A 15487-nucleotide genomic window follows, 5' to 3' on the forward strand; every position below is an offset into this window, starting at 1 on the left:
GCACGTACAGCGGGGCGGCTGCGGAGGGGGAGCCCCGGGAAGGCGCGGGCGGGAACGCGGAGCCGCCCAGGGCCTCCGGCTCGCGCTCGCCGCCGGAGGTCTGGAGGGACCCGGGCTTCCTGGGCCAGAGAGAACGGCTAACTGCGACGGAACTCCCTGCAGGCAGATGTTAGCGGCCCGGGTGCAGAGCACAGGAGCGGTGGCTGGAGGCTAGCTCTGTGCACCTGTGGTGTAGAGTGCGTTCGCAGAAGGTAAGAGACCTCGCGGGATCCACAGGGATTTCAGGAACATCTCAAAAAAAAAAAAAAAAAAAAAAGTGAACAGTTTGTGTGTTTCGGACCAGTTTTTCCCCAATCTTTTCCCGTTAACAGGTCTTTTTGCATTTTGCTTTATGAATCTGTTTTAAATAACAAAGCCCCATATGGCTAACCACGTAGTCATCTGATTTTCAAAAGACCTCCAAAATTACATCAAAATATGCGCTCATGTATCTCCTAAGAAATCAACGAGCAAGAATTAATGGTGGCATATGGTGTGCCTCGTAGAGAGAACTTAATTACAAATTAAAACAAATGCGAAAATTCACAAATCCCATAAACCAAAAGTAAATTATGATCCTAGATTGATACACAAATCAGCCCTTGTGCCATTAGGAAGACTGTAAATTCTAGGCTTCTCTTTCTCCACAGGAGAAAGCTATTTGTTACAGGAGTTATGAGACCCCTCCATGCAGGTTTGCCCCTACCCCACTCCACCTCACCCTTACTCCACCCCACATCACCCCTACCTCCAGCGTTTCTTAGTTATCATCCATTTACTATGGCCCACCTGGAAGGCAACTTTTAAATCTTCTAAGTGCTCATCTAAGAAGACAATTCTATTAGCCCTTCGGTCAAGGTAATAGTGCTTTAGTTTGGGAAACCTGTTTGAAGGCTTGGCAACTCACACATTCCTTGTCTTTGGTATCACCAAGTTTGAAGGCTGTGATTCTGTAAGACTGTTTATAGCTATGGTGCTGTGGTTTACACCAGAAAGAAAATCAAATATGCACCTTCTGAGTTCTATTTTTGGAGGAGAAAAAGTCCCTTTGAAAAGTGCTCTTCACCTTCTAATTATAGCTAAGTAAGTATACTGGGAGATTTTTAAACATTATTAATTAAACATCACAGCTACCTTTTCTCCCGTCTGGTGTTGTAAGATGTTACCTTTGTGAATCTTCAAAGTACTTGATGGTACTTTCTCATTTGACCTTTACCACACATCCGAGGGAAAACACATATTATAATCCCCAGTTTTCAAAGGAAGAAATGGAGATCCCACAAGCCACTAGCCGAAAGCCACCTAGTGGGTCAACAGAGCAGCTGGAATCTCAGCTTCAGGTCTTTCACACTTCGAGCAAGCCCTGGTCTTGGAGCATACCACCTGGCCCTCTCAGCCTCCACTCTGGAAGTGCTGTGGGAATGCAGGTAGGTTTGTTGAGTCGTCTTACAGCAGATGCCACAATCCACAGCATGGGCACATGAGGCTTTTTAAAAATATTTCAGTTTCAGCTTAATGAGGTCCTGGCTGTTCAGATTTCTCTCCCCAAAGCACCCAGGCAGGTAGAAGCCTACCAGCTTCACGCTGAACAGTACCACAGTCACCCATGTACTCCTTTTTGCTCTCTGTCAGAAACAGAACTGACTCTGCTTTACACACCTGGGGGGCAGGGGTGCGTTTCCTATGTGGAACTTGATTATCTTTCTAGCATTCCCACTGAACAGTTTTATAAACCCTGGAAAGTCAAGGTGTTTTAAATACCAGATGAGCTATGAGTGAAATCCAGGGTGGCCCTGTGCAGACCTGGAGGCACTTAGAGTCTGATGGGCCTCCAAGGAGTCACCTCTCAGCTCTCCTGCACCGTGGGAAGGTCAGCAGCTAGTTCTGTTTGTGGCCATCTACTTCCTCCTTCTCTCTGCCAAAATGAAGTGTCACTTCTCATGATATGTCCCAACCTGCCTGATGGCTAGCCAGGTGAAGGGCTGGGTGACATCAAACTGAACAGACCGAAACTTCCAAGGGTCATGCCTTTTCTGATACATCTGGTGAGGATGTGGCTAGGCAGGGCAGGGAGTTGGAGGAGATGTGTGCAGAAACCCCCTTGGAAGGATTTGTGCAAAACTCATTTGGTGAATTAATTTGATCTCTTTGTTGAAAGCACGCTAGTCATTTTATAGTTATACCATCCATGTGTCCTTCAAATCTTGCAAACGTTAGGCACCAAATAATCTTAGCACCACTTATTGATGAGATGCTGGAAAGAAGCCCTGTTGGTAAACAAGTCCTTAGGGCTAGAGCATACCTGGAGAGGTATCAGTGGAAACTGACATTCATTCATTCATTCTTCATTCAAGAATTCCCTCATTTGTCCACTTGTAAATGCATCAAGCAATGACCGAGGTGCTGACCTAGGCTGTGGAAGTGAAAGCAGTGTCCTCAAAACAAACAGTTGCAGTGGTCACCCCACCTCAGTTAAATCATGTCCCCAAGGCTCTATCTATGTCAAGTGCCAACTGTCCCTATCCTGGGACCAGTTGTCTTCAGAGCCATTCTCAAATTCATTCTTCTCTAGGTTGCTGGAACCGCTTTTGCCACCTGGGTGTCACAGAATCCTGGGTCAGTTGGCTGGAGGGTGGGTACAGCCAAGGAGGAGCTGAGAGTGGAGAATGACAGGAAGGGACAGGCCAGAGAATGTCATCACCTCCCTCTTGCCTGATGGCATCACTTTCGGGGGCTGTATCTAGCTGAATCTTCTACAGGGTGAGTCCAGGCCCCGGGCCTAGGAAAGGCTGGCACTTCCTATGAACTGTCCAGCCTGGGGATGTTGTTGGCTTTGGGCTGGGATTAGTCTCTGAGTAACTTCACCGTGATGGGTAGAAGAATGGGGAGAAGGAAGTGTCCACTGGAGAGAGCAGTCCAGGCAAGGCTAAGGCATGGAGGGTCAAAAGACAGGAGGAGGTCTGCGTGCCACATGGAGAACAGTGTGGCCAATGGAGGATTTCACCTGAGCAGTTGTTTCTGCCCACATTCCCTGAGTTTTAAGGCGAGTGTGATTTCCACATGGCAAACCTTTAAGTCCCATAAGCTTTCGCCCAGTGTCCCTTTCCCAGTGTCTCAGGGTCTTTGTGATACTGTTCTGTTTTTCCTTCCTTAATTTGGGATCTTTATAATCTGTTGTTTATTTCACACACAGAGAGGTAGAAGTTCTGCTGTAGCTTTTCTCAGTGAGAATTTTCAAGAACATGAAAGTGTCTGAGCTGGGCATGGTGGCTAATGCCTTCAATCCCAGCACATAGAAGGCCAGGGCAGGAGGACTGTTCTGAGTTTGAGCCCAGCCTAGGGTACAGAGTGAGAGGTCCTGTCTTGAAATATAAATAAACAAAACAGTGACTGGCGCATAACAATTTTTTTTTTTTTTTTTAATGAACGAATGAGGGACTGGGGATGTGGCTCAGTTGCCATGCAGGAGGCCCTGGATTAGATTTCCAACACTACATAAAACGAGTGTGGTGGCACATACCTGTAATCCTAGCACTCAGGAAGGAGAGGCAGGAATATCAGAAGTTCAAGGTCATCCTAGGCTATGTAGGGAGTTTGAGGCCAACCTGGGCACCCTGAGACTCTGTCAAAAAAAAAAAAAAAAAAGAAAAAAAAAGAAAAACTAACTCGAATGAATAAAGTTAGGAAATAGGGAGGTATTTGCATTAGTTGCATAGGATAGAAGTGAGGGAGGGAAGGAGGGAGGGACAGAGGTTGATTAAGATTTATAATAAGAATTTGGTTCATGTAGTAATGAAACCCAAGTCATCATAAGCTTTGCACCAGCAATCCAGAGACCCAGGAGGGCTAATGAACAACAGACTCAAGACCCAAAAGAACTGATGTTTCACTGCAAATTCAAGGACAGGAAAAATGGATGCCCCAGCTCAAGGGACCCAAGCTGGGGGATGAGGTCCCATCTCAGGAGATGACAAGCCTTTTGTTCTGTTCAGGTCTTTGGCTGGTTAGATAAGGCCCACCCATGTTACAGAAGGCTATCTGCTTTTCTCAGTCATGTTATCCTACAACATCTTATCCCACAACACCCTTACAGACATGCACAGAACAGTGTCTCGCTAGATATGAGGCCACTGTATAGTTCAGGACAGTTGACCTACAAAATAAACATAACAGTATTGTAAAGGATGCTTTACAGGGATCATTCTCAGAACCGTGTGTAGGACAATTTAGATCTGTCATTATTTAAATGACAGAAGGCAGGTGACTTATCAGACATTCTCATTATATTAGTTCAACTGTAGGTGTGAAGGAATTCATGGTTAGTGGCTTCAGAGGACCCTGTAGTAATCCATGAGTGACATGTAATCTTACACATGCCAGAGACATGAGGAACCAGTCCGGGGTGCCGGGTCCAGAGATGAACAGCCTGGGTGATCGTGATAAGGGCTGGGGAAAATAGTGTCTTTTGGACACTTGAACCAGATGTAAATGGGGTATCCCCTTTCCCTTTCTTTTGTGGATGTCTCCATCTACTTAATGGCCCTAGTATTGAGGGAGTAGGTATCTTATTGTATAGCCACAAACCTAGTCTTGGGGTGGGTCCCCCTTCAGGGTGATCAAAGTCCTCTGAAACTCTTACCAGCCAGGAGTGAATCCTTCCTAAGCTGTAGATTGCTGCCAGCAGCCACAGCCTCAGATTGTGGGTCCTGGAGGTGGATGACAACCTACCTGTGAGCCAGACTGCATGCTGACACATGGTGAAGGTTCAGTATAAACTTTGGATTATCCAGATAACCCTTTTCCCCCCTCCATCACCATAAACAGTTTGGACTACTTAGCTGTGTATATAGCCACCGTTTATATACACACATGTGCAGTGGCCCTCTCTGTGCTGGAGAAAACCCCAAGACTCTCTAACTTTGTAGATATGGGTTATACTGGAAGAAAGATTTGTCACTTCTTTGCATGTTTTGAGTTGCAATAAAATGCCACACGAGGTCACCTTGTAAAGTTGCACACCTCAGCCTTCTCCATGAGATTGCCTCACCCTTTTACTAACACCCCTTTAGGAGATAGAGCAAAAGCGTGGGCTTCCTAGTTTTTTCTACCCACCATTTTAAAGCAGTCCATTACCACCCACAAGTGATGGGAGTAAACCAGCGCTGTGCTTCGTGATAAGAGGAAAAGTGTGACTTGTTCATGGTATCTATACACATCTCTGTAGACCAACAATGTAGGGAATTTGCAGGTTGTCCTGTGTAGTGAATAATGGGTGTCGTCTCAAGCTTGCCTCATGGAAATGGCCAGGGTTTGTGCCCTCACACCATTCTTCAGCTCCAGTTCAGGCCTTGAAGGAATTATTTCTCCTGAGCAGAGGAAAGCGTGGGACCAAAGGCTGCCAAAAAAAAAAAAAAACAGTCCAAGCTGGCATGGGGCCAGTCAGCTGGCTGCTGAGCAGAGCCCCCTCCCAGCCTCTCAGACACCCCCCCCCACCTCCAGCTCCCTTTTACAGCTGTCTGGCCTCAGGTAATCATTGGCACTCTGCAGGTCCCTGGCTCTTTTCATTCCTGAGTTTCAGATCATTTTACACACTTTAATTAAGCCTTAAAACACTCAGGAAAGGAAAGCCAAAGAGTGGGGATGTTTACACTGTGCTCCCTGGCGCTCTGGCTAGAGAGCAGGCCGACCCCACCCTCTCCCAGGAGGAAGGGGACAGCTTCTCTTTTAGCATGTGTGGTTGAAAACCCCATTTCATTGAGACTCCATTGATATAGGACAAATTTCCACCCTCTTGGGATCACCTGCCACTGTTAATCCATATGACCTTTGGAAGTTGGCCCTGGGCAGGTCTGGTGCTGGATATGTGCAGTACCCTTCACATCTAGGATGAATGTCCTGTCTTACTATACCTCTGTAGCCTTGTGATCAAGAGTTTGGGATCAGAAAGGCCTTAGTCCAAGCAAGGTGGACAGTATCTGAGGAAGGACACCAAAGATTAATCTCTTAAACATGTACAGAGAGAGGGGGGAAGGGGGGGGCAGAGAGAGAGAGAGAGAGAGAGAGAGAGAGAGAGAGAGAGAGAGAGACTATGAATTAGTCCATATCCTGCCCCCAAGAGAGCCATTTTACAAACATTGCTTGGCTTCCTAAGGTGCTGCAGGTGCTTCCTGTATCTTTCCTCATCCTTTGATTTCTGGAAGGATGAAATCAGATCATAATATACAAAGTGTTTGGCATAGAAAGTGCTAGATGTGGCCTTACTGAGCCATCTTTGTATCTAATCCCAGTCAATCTGAATTACTGTTGTTCTCCTGAAGATGTGTTAGACCCTGTAGTTCCAAATAGTACTGCGTCTCTCATTGAGATGAACAGTGGGAAGTCCACGTGAAATCTGCAGTTCAGCGAACAGTTTGTACCAGTGTTAATTCCTTAGTTTGGACTGGATTTACGGGTATTCGAGCTATTAATGTTAAAGAAACTTAAATGAGTGGAATACAGGAATTCTGTTCTGGTAGATAGTAATAACAATCGTATTTTGAATACATCAAAATTGGTGATGATTACCTATTTTGAATTCATCAAAATAATTGGTAATGATTACCCACTAGGTTTAATATTTCACCCATATTTGTAGTGTGCTATTTTAGAATACCTCTATGAGTTCCAAGAAAATAATAAACGCCAAGCCTTTTGTTACCAAAATATGAGAGAATTTATGTTATCACCACCAAGAAAATTCACTGAGGTTCCAGTGTCTGCAAAGTGCCATATTGCCCGTTAAAATAGCAAACATTACCATTGGGAGAAAACCACTGCTTGTGTAGGAGTCATTTTAAGGTAGCTGTTTGGATGTAAGATATTTGATAACCTTACCATTTAGGCCCCCAGTGCTTCTCTTATTTCACAGAAAATGGATGGTTTGCCAGCCACGCAGCTCCCAGCTTTCCCCCTCTTTCGAGAAGTGACTAGGAAGAGCCATCCTGTCAAACAGCACTGTAGATTATAGCACTTGCCACTCTGAGTACAGGGTTTGTGACGTTCACCATAAAATGCTGAGGATGTCTTTTTCTCTAACTTAATGAAGATCGGAGGATTAAAATGCTTTCATTTCCTTATTTCTTTTAGACCATGCAAATTGTGACATGCTCGTGGGGATCAGAAGATCTTCACTGAGTGGATGGTGAGTTTGCAAAGAGCTTTGTCACATGTCCTATCAAAGAATGTGACTATAACATGGCCGTATTACAATGGGTTCAGTTGAAGAACCACAGCTCTAGAAAAAGACTATGTGTTAAAAGTTGCTCCAGGCAGTTAGAATCCTTGAGCGGTAATGCCTCATAGCATGCTGGCAAAGCATGCATGATCAAAAGTGTGGTAGGTACCTTCAGCCAACAGGGCATTGTACTGAGTCTGGCTCATAAAGAAAGAAAGTAATGACATAGTCCCACACCTCAAGCATGAGAATAACATCTGTCACTCTTGAGTTACCCAGGATGTGACCCCTTCCTGTGCCAGGGGAATCCCCCCATGTCAGCAGGCAAAGCCATTTTCCACTAAAGACTACAAATGCCAGAGGCCCCCTTTCCATTTCTCTTGATGTTAGGGGGAAATGCAGATTCCAGGGTTCCCCCCCAGTGATGGAAGGAGTGGGACAGTGCTTGTGGTGGTTATCTCCCACCATCTCATGTAGCCCTGGCTGGCCTTAAAGTCCCTATTTAGTCCCTATTAGGATGATCTTGAACTTCTGATCCTCCTGCCTCCACATCCTAAGTGCTAAGATTTCCAGACACACTCTACCACACCCAGTTTATGCAGTTTTGGTTATGGAACCCAAGGCTTTGTGCACGCTAGGCAGTCACTCTACCGTCTGAGCTACATGCCCAGCCTGATGGTTCATTTTGATTGTCAACCTGATTGGATAAGAAACACCTAGGGCACTAGTAAGCACTTCTTTGGGTGTGTCTGTGAAAATGTTTCTAGAGAGGATTAATTGATGAGGGATGTCCTACCCTGGATGTGGTGGTGTCCCAGCCTGAATAAAACGAGGGGAAGGAGAAAGCTAGTGGAGAATGAGATGCTCCATGGTGAAAGCAAGCAGCCTTCCACCACCATGGACAGGAGCTGATCTGGCTGCTATACCTTCTCTGCCATGATGAATTCTATCTCCTGGACTGTGAGCTGAAATAAACCTTTCTTTACTTAAGGTGCTTTGTAAGATTTGGTCCCAGTGATGAGATGAGTCAGTAACGTAATGCTTGTCTGGCAGTGTGGAGCACTGCGGCAGTTCGATGGCTGAGTGAAGCGTTGTTGGTGTCCACAGCAGAACTATTATCGGACACATGTGCAGTACAGTCTTGGGCCTTGATCAGCCAGTGTCACCTTGGAGTCAGTTCCCAGGCACTCACAAACATGTCAAGAAAACCTCTTGGTTAAGGCCAGTCACACTCGGCTTCCCTTGACAGGTGCAAGAGCCTTGCCCCATCATCTGCATCTTGGACACCAGTTGTACCCACTAGCCAACGTTTGTCTAGCATAGCATTGGGTCCACACCCATCCCCTCATGTCTCCAGACTCTTAGAATAGCACACATTAAAGCATCGTTCCATCTATGGCCACAGAATATGATCTAATTTGCCATGGCTGTTAATGCTGCTAAGTGAATCAATAAGAGACATAAGTAAACTTCATCCCGCATGCAACATGCACATGTGCTGTGTAGGTATTTCTGGCCTTTTCTGTGCTACCAAAAAAGTAATGCACTAGAGATTTGACCAGAAAGAAACAAAGACAACAGCACTCAAAATAATTCAAAGACCTCCACAGTTTCAGAGGAAGTATCATTATTGCCAGTTTTTAACAGAGAAGAAACAGCTCCAAGATCAGTTCATCTTTATTCAGGTTCTTCTTTGTCACATAGAAATCCCATCCCACTATGGTGAGTACTTAATAATTCACCCACTGACTCTTCTCAATGGCACTGAACTTCCCAATGAGAAACTTTCAACATGAAATGGATCATCTTGAGCCAAAGACCAAGAAACTGATTTCTTCAAAGATTGAAAAAACATGAATTTTCACTGAAAAAAAAAAAAACAAAACAAAACTGGAATGCAGGCTCTTCATATTCTTCTCCCAACAAGTTAAACATGGAAATGGAATAATTTCTTACTAAACAAAGAGGTAAAGATATCGTGAATCCTTCAATTATGCTGCTTTTAGCAGCCATGGAGCCCAGGAGCAAACACCCATGCTCTTAAGTGAAAGCAGAGTGGATTTGAAAGAATTGGAGCAGAGGCAGCAGAGAAAAGGACCTGCTTTTCACTTTGAACTCCTCTGCATCCCACTGTTCAGACAGCCTGTTGCAAGGTAAGAAGGCTGGCTGAGCCTGCAGGAGGACCACAGATTCCACCTTAGGCCCTCCCTTGTGTTTGGCTGAATTCTTTGCTAAGAGTAGGAATCCAATCATCAGATATGTGGGGCTAGGCACATACATGATTTTCAGGTAGGACAAGTTTTGATGAATAAGCACAATTAGAAGGAAAAGGGACATAGGGCAGCAGGTTTGCAGACCAACTTTAGAAACAAATCCTGTGCTCTCCATAGGATTCAAGACAGCAATAGCCTATCACAGGTCAAAGTGGAGGGTGGGGAAGGCTCCTCACCCCCTATCTCCCACCCACCTACCCTACCCCCTACTGTCAGTCCAAAGGTCAATCTGACCTTAGACATTGGGATTTCTCTTTTCTGTGCAGATAGCTGCCTCCTTCACACTCATGTGGACTGGTCCCTATTATCTAAACCTTGGAGTTGATGGCTCTGTATGCCTCTAAATAAAATCTGCTAAGCTAAATGAGCAAATGGGGTTAAAGACAAAGTTAATATGTTCCTTTTTAAATTTGTAAATATTATTCTATGTGTATGAGTATTTTGTCTACATGTATGTAAGTGCACCCATGTTGTTCAGTACCTGTGGAGGTCAGAAAAGGACACTGAATTCCCTGGAACTGGAGTTACAGATTGCTGGTAGCTGCCATGTGGCTGCTGGGAGTCAAGTCCTAGTCTTCGGCAAGAGTAGCCAGTGCTCTTAACCACTGAGCAATTTTTCCAGCACCACCTGTTTCTTTTTTAGAGGAATTTATGGAAGTTAAAACCTTGAGAATCACTCCTCTGGTCCATCCAATTGGTATAAGCTAGGAATCAAGCTAGAGTCTATTATTTTATTTTTATGTTCATGTGTGTGTGTGTGTGTGTGTGTGTGTGTGTGTGTGTACACATGTGCATGTGGTATGTATACATGTGCGGGTGGGAATACATGTAGAAGCCAGAGATTGGGTATCTTCCTCAATCGCTACCCAGCTTATTTTTGTTGCTTTGCTCTTTTGAGACAAGATCTCACTATGTAGTCCCAGATGGCCTGGGACTTACTATATAAACCAGGCTGGACTCAAACTCAACAGAGGTCTACCTGCCTGTGCCTTCTGAGTGCTGATATTAAAGCTGTGTGTCACCACCCCTGGCCACCTTAGGTTTTAAGACAGGATCTGTCACTGAACCTGAAGCTCATGGATTCAGCTAGGCTAACTGGCTAATGAGCTCCAAGGATACACCTTCTTTGTTCCCTCCCCGGTACTAGGGCTACAGGCATGTACTGCTGTACCACGCTTGTACATGAGTACTGCAGATCCAAACCCATGCCCTCATGCTTGTCCAATAGGCTGTTTACCAAATGAGCCATCCTCTCAGCTCCCAGTGTCTATTATTTTAATTTCTAGAGAAGAATTCCAGGGGTACATATCCTGATATTGCCAAGGAAAATTATAAAACAAAAGCTCATCACTTCTTGATAGTAATGAGTAAAAAAAAAAAAAAATGGCTTGCTTTATATTTTATTTTCTTTTTCCATTTTCATTTGTGTATATGCATGTATGCTTGTGGGAATGTGTGTGGGTACATGTGCAAGTGGATGCACATGCATGTGGGGGCCCGAGGTTGGTGTTGGGAATTACCCTCCATTGCTCTTCCATTTTATTCCTTGAGGCAGGTTCTCCCAGTGATACCCAGAGCTCACCAGTATGGCCAGTCTTGCTAGGCAGCTTGCTCTGGTTCGTGAGATCCCAACTCCAGTTCCTAGGACCACAGAGTCATCGCCCAATGCCCTGTATTTTTTACTGGCAGATCATGTAGGCCACATCATGTGGTAGAATTTGCTTCCATTACCATCAAGAGAGAAATGTCATCTACTTGGATGGTTGTGTTCGAATATGACTCTAAAAATTATTACCAGGCCATCATATGAGGATAAGTGTCACCAGGAAAGTCCAAACTCAGCTCTCATTGGTGGCTTAATTCTATTGTTCATGGTTCATGAGTCGAGGAAGATGTGCCCACCTACTCTGCCACTTCCCCGAAGCCGCTTGCCCCCCTTGTCCCTTCCCTACTTGGTGGCAATAAAGGGTTTCTGGCCACTCCTTTTCCTCGTGCACCTTTGCAGTGGTATCTGTGTGTCTTTTACTTCCTGTTTCCTTTAAGCTGTTTGTGCTAAAGAACTCATACAGATATTTTCCTTTCTCCTTCTCCAGAGATTCTCATTTTTCTAAGAGCTGAATAATAAAACTAGATTGTAAAAGCCTGTCAGAGATGTAGTGGTGCGTGTCTTAAGTCTCATAATTGTCTTGGAATGATTAGGATTGAACTTTGTTGTTGTTGTTTTTGTTGTTCCAAAATGAAAAAAGGCAATTTTTCTCTGCCAGGCCTCAAGGATGAGTGTCAAGAGGGAAATGACCTGTGATGCCTTATAAAATGTAAATTTTAATTTTCTAGATAAAAAGGAAAATGCGGAGCAAAGTGAGATGAAAAATTAAAGAGTGGACCACCAGGTCTGCTTTAACTGTTTCTGTTTTTTCTTTTTTTTTTGGTCTTTTCGAGACAGTGTCTCCCTGTAGCCCTGGATTCACCATGGAGACCAGGCTGGTCTCGAACTCACAGAGATCCACCTGCCTCTGCCTCCCGAGTGCTGGGATTAAAGGCGTGCGCCACCACACCCGGCTTGACTGTTTCTTAACCTCTTGTGCATCTCTGGTGGTTTGAATGAGAATGTCCCCCATAGGCTCCAAGTATGTGGACAGTCTGTCTCCAGTGAGTGGTGCTGTTTCGGGAGGCTTTAGGAGGTGTGACTGTGCCGGAGGAAGCATGTCATTAGGGCTGGGCTTTGAGAGTCCTTAAGCCTTGCCAGATTTCTGGTCACTTTCTGCTTCCTGTGTTTGCTTGAAGATGTTTGCTCAATAGGCTTTTGGCTCCAGCCACCTCTGCTGCCCTGCCTCCTCTGCCATTAGGGACTCTAACCCTCTGGACTCATAAGCCAAACAAACTCTTCCTTCTATAAGTTGCCTTGGTCATGATGTTTTATCACAGCAACAGAAAAGTAACTAATACAACATCTCACCTTATTTGGAGAATTTCAGGCAAACACATATATACACAGACTGTTTCGGGGGCATTGTCCAGTCTACCACTCACCAGTTCAAAACCCCTTGTGGAGTCATGAAGATGTTTTTCCCCTCCTGGTTCAACTTTGAGAAGACTTTCATTGTTGTTATTTTGTTTCCTTTCAATGCTAGAGTCTGAACCCAGGGCTTTAGGCAAGTGCTTTGCCACTGGGATGCATCCTTTGCGCTTCTGGTTCAACTTTAGAAGAGTAGTTACTATAAACAGATGTAATTTAGATCCCAATGAAACAATGAATATATCATTATGTTTAGCTTTCTTCCAGGAGCACATGCACATAGACACACACACACACACACACACACACACACACACACACACACACATACACACACCCTGACAAATTATGAATTCAATCCCTGCTCTCCAGAGCCTTGAGGATGTCTACACAAATTCACATGTGACAACATTAAACAAGATATTAGAGAACAGAGCTAATGCAGATGGTGTAGGTGAGGAGGGCTGGGGCCTTTAGAAAAGAATGATAAAGATTTCAGTTGCACTCCACAGGATGAATCAGGCTGAGATAAGCAAATGGGAAATGTGATATCATTCCACAGACACAAGATTCAGGTCAGAAGACACAATGTGTCTTATACCTGGTCAAAGTGTGTTTGAATCACCACTTTGCCCCTTGTGGACTCTATAACCATGCTTGGTTTACTTTATAACCATGCATTTGAGTTTCTTCATCAGTAAAATGGGCATTTTCATAGACTGGATGGAAGTGACAGTTGAGATAATTTTTTAAAACTATCTGAGGTAGTTCCAAAAAGGCAAAATTGCTGTGTTTCTGGTTTATTACCATATCCTAAGATTATCACACAGAGGCTGATATGGAAGAGATGCTCAATAAATAGCCACAAGACTTATTGAGCAAACCAGTGACTGGAAGAAAAAAAAAAAAAAGAAGATATTGACAGTTGTTCGGCAATAAGAACAAATCTGATGGGACTGGAGAAATGATTCATCAGCTAAGAGCACTAGGTGCTCTTGTAGAAGACACGGGTTTAGTTCCTAGCACCCACACAGCAGCTCACAACCATCCACAACTCCAGTTCCAGGGAATCTGATGCCCTCTTCTGGCCTCCTTGGACACAGCACACATGGTATACTTACATGTAGGCAAAGCACTCATACACATAAAATAAAAATAAAAGTTTTAAAAAAGGGCAAATCTGCTAGCTGTGATGGTACCTTTAATCCTAGCACTTGGGAGGCAGAGGCAGGTGGATCTCTGTGAGGTCAAGGCCAGCCTGGTCTACATAGTGAGTTCCAGGCCAGCTGTGGTTACAGGGAGACCCTGCCTAAAAGAATAAATAAAGAAAGGACAAATGTGATATGAGTGATGATATGTGAATATGTGAGCTCTTTTTTTGAACATATTGTTATAAATAAAATTGTATAAAGATAACGAAAAGACAAGCCACACACTGGGAGAAAATATTTGCAAAACACAGCTGATAAAAGATTGTTAGCCAAATATACAACTTGTGCAGCTCAAGAAGAAAACAAAGTACTCAGAGTTTTTTTAATTGGCCTAAGGTGGGTCATGGTGGCATATGCCTTTAATCGCTGCACTAGGGAGGCAGGGGCAGGCAGATATCTGTGAGTTCAAGGCCAGGCTGGTCTACATAGTGAGTTATAGGCCAACCAGAGCTACATTTGAAAAAAAAAAAAAAGCCAAAGACAATACCAGATGGCTCACCAAAGAATGTCTACAGATGCAAATAAACATGAAAAAATATTCCACATCTTGAGTTGACAGGAACTACACATTAAAATAGCAAAGAGATATCACCAGTCATCTATTAAAATGCCAAAACCAGAACATTCATAACACAAAATGCTGCTGAGGATGTGGAGCAACAGAGACTCTTATTCATTACTGGAGAGACTGCAGAATGGAACAGTTGCTTTAGAGATAGTTGGGCAGTTTCTTATAAAAATAAACTTATGTTTTCAATGCTCAGCTTAGATGGGATACCCATATAGTTCCCTCAGAGAACAGTATGGAAAGAATGTAAAAGTCAGGCCATAGGGAGGAAGGCCATGAAACACTGTCTTATGGAACTCCTGAACTCACTATTGCTAAATTGCTTGCATAAGGTCTGCACAAGGCCAAGCCAGTAAACATTCAATCATAGATGGGGAGAAGCTCATGGGCTCCAACCCCTTCCTTGAGAGCTATTAGCAGTTGATGGCTGCTGGGGGGAGAGGAAACTGTCATCCGTGAAATAGCCACTGCTGGGTTACTCACACTCCAGTGGATAGCTTCACACCCACATCCATGCAAGTGACCCTGCTTAAACTCAATGAGTCACAAAGCAAAAACAAAAACAAAACACAAAGACATGAAAGCAGGATGGGACCCAGAGGGGGCATTGATGGGAGTGAGAGGATCTAAGAGAATCATAGGGATGAACCTGACCAGAATGAGTTACACACATGTCTGAAATTGTCAAAGAACAAATTAACTTAAAAAAAAGACAAACATACTCTTACAATACAGTAATCATGATCCTTGGGACTCACCCATTGGAAGTGGAAATGTATGTCCAGCAAACATATGACACAAGCATTGTTGGTAATTGCTTAAACTTGAAAGCAAACAAATATGTTCTTTAGTAAGTTGAATGATGCTTTAGTTTGCTTTCTGTTGCTGTGACAAAACAGTGACCAAAACCAATTTGGGGAAAGAAAGGGTTTATTTCATCTTATAAGTTATACTCCATCACTGAGGGAAGTCAAGGCAGGAACTCCAGGCAAGAAACAGGAAGCAGGAGCTGAAGCAGAGACTATGGGTGAATGCTTTAGTTCCAGCTAGCCTGGAACTCACTATGTAGAACAGGCTGGCCTCTGGAGTGCTGGGATTAAAGACGTGTGCCACCACGCTGGCTTTCAGCTACCTTTGTTATGCAGCACAAGCCCACCTGCCTAGGGA

The 15487-nt window shown here is 44.2% G+C and overlaps 1 long non-coding RNA gene across 1 annotated transcript in view; it reads left to right on the top strand.

Annotated features, from left to right (window-relative positions):
- Nucleotides 1-37: 37 nt before the first annotated feature.
- LOC103742722 overlaps nt 38-15487 on the top strand; it is a 50911-nt gene continuing 35461 nt past the window's right edge. Inside the window, exons 1-2 of the long non-coding RNA XR_607636.2 lie at nt 38-251; nt 7165-7219. This is a non-coding gene — a long non-coding RNA (uncharacterized LOC103742722). The remainder of the gene's footprint in view (nt 252-7164; nt 7220-15487) is intronic.

This window comes from Nannospalax galili, unplaced genomic scaffold (assembly GCF_000622305.1).
Source record: "Nannospalax galili isolate Female #2095 unplaced genomic scaffold, S.galili_v1.0 scaffold500, whole genome shotgun sequence".
Taxonomy (NCBI): Eukaryota; Metazoa; Chordata; class Mammalia; order Rodentia; family Spalacidae; genus Nannospalax; species Nannospalax galili.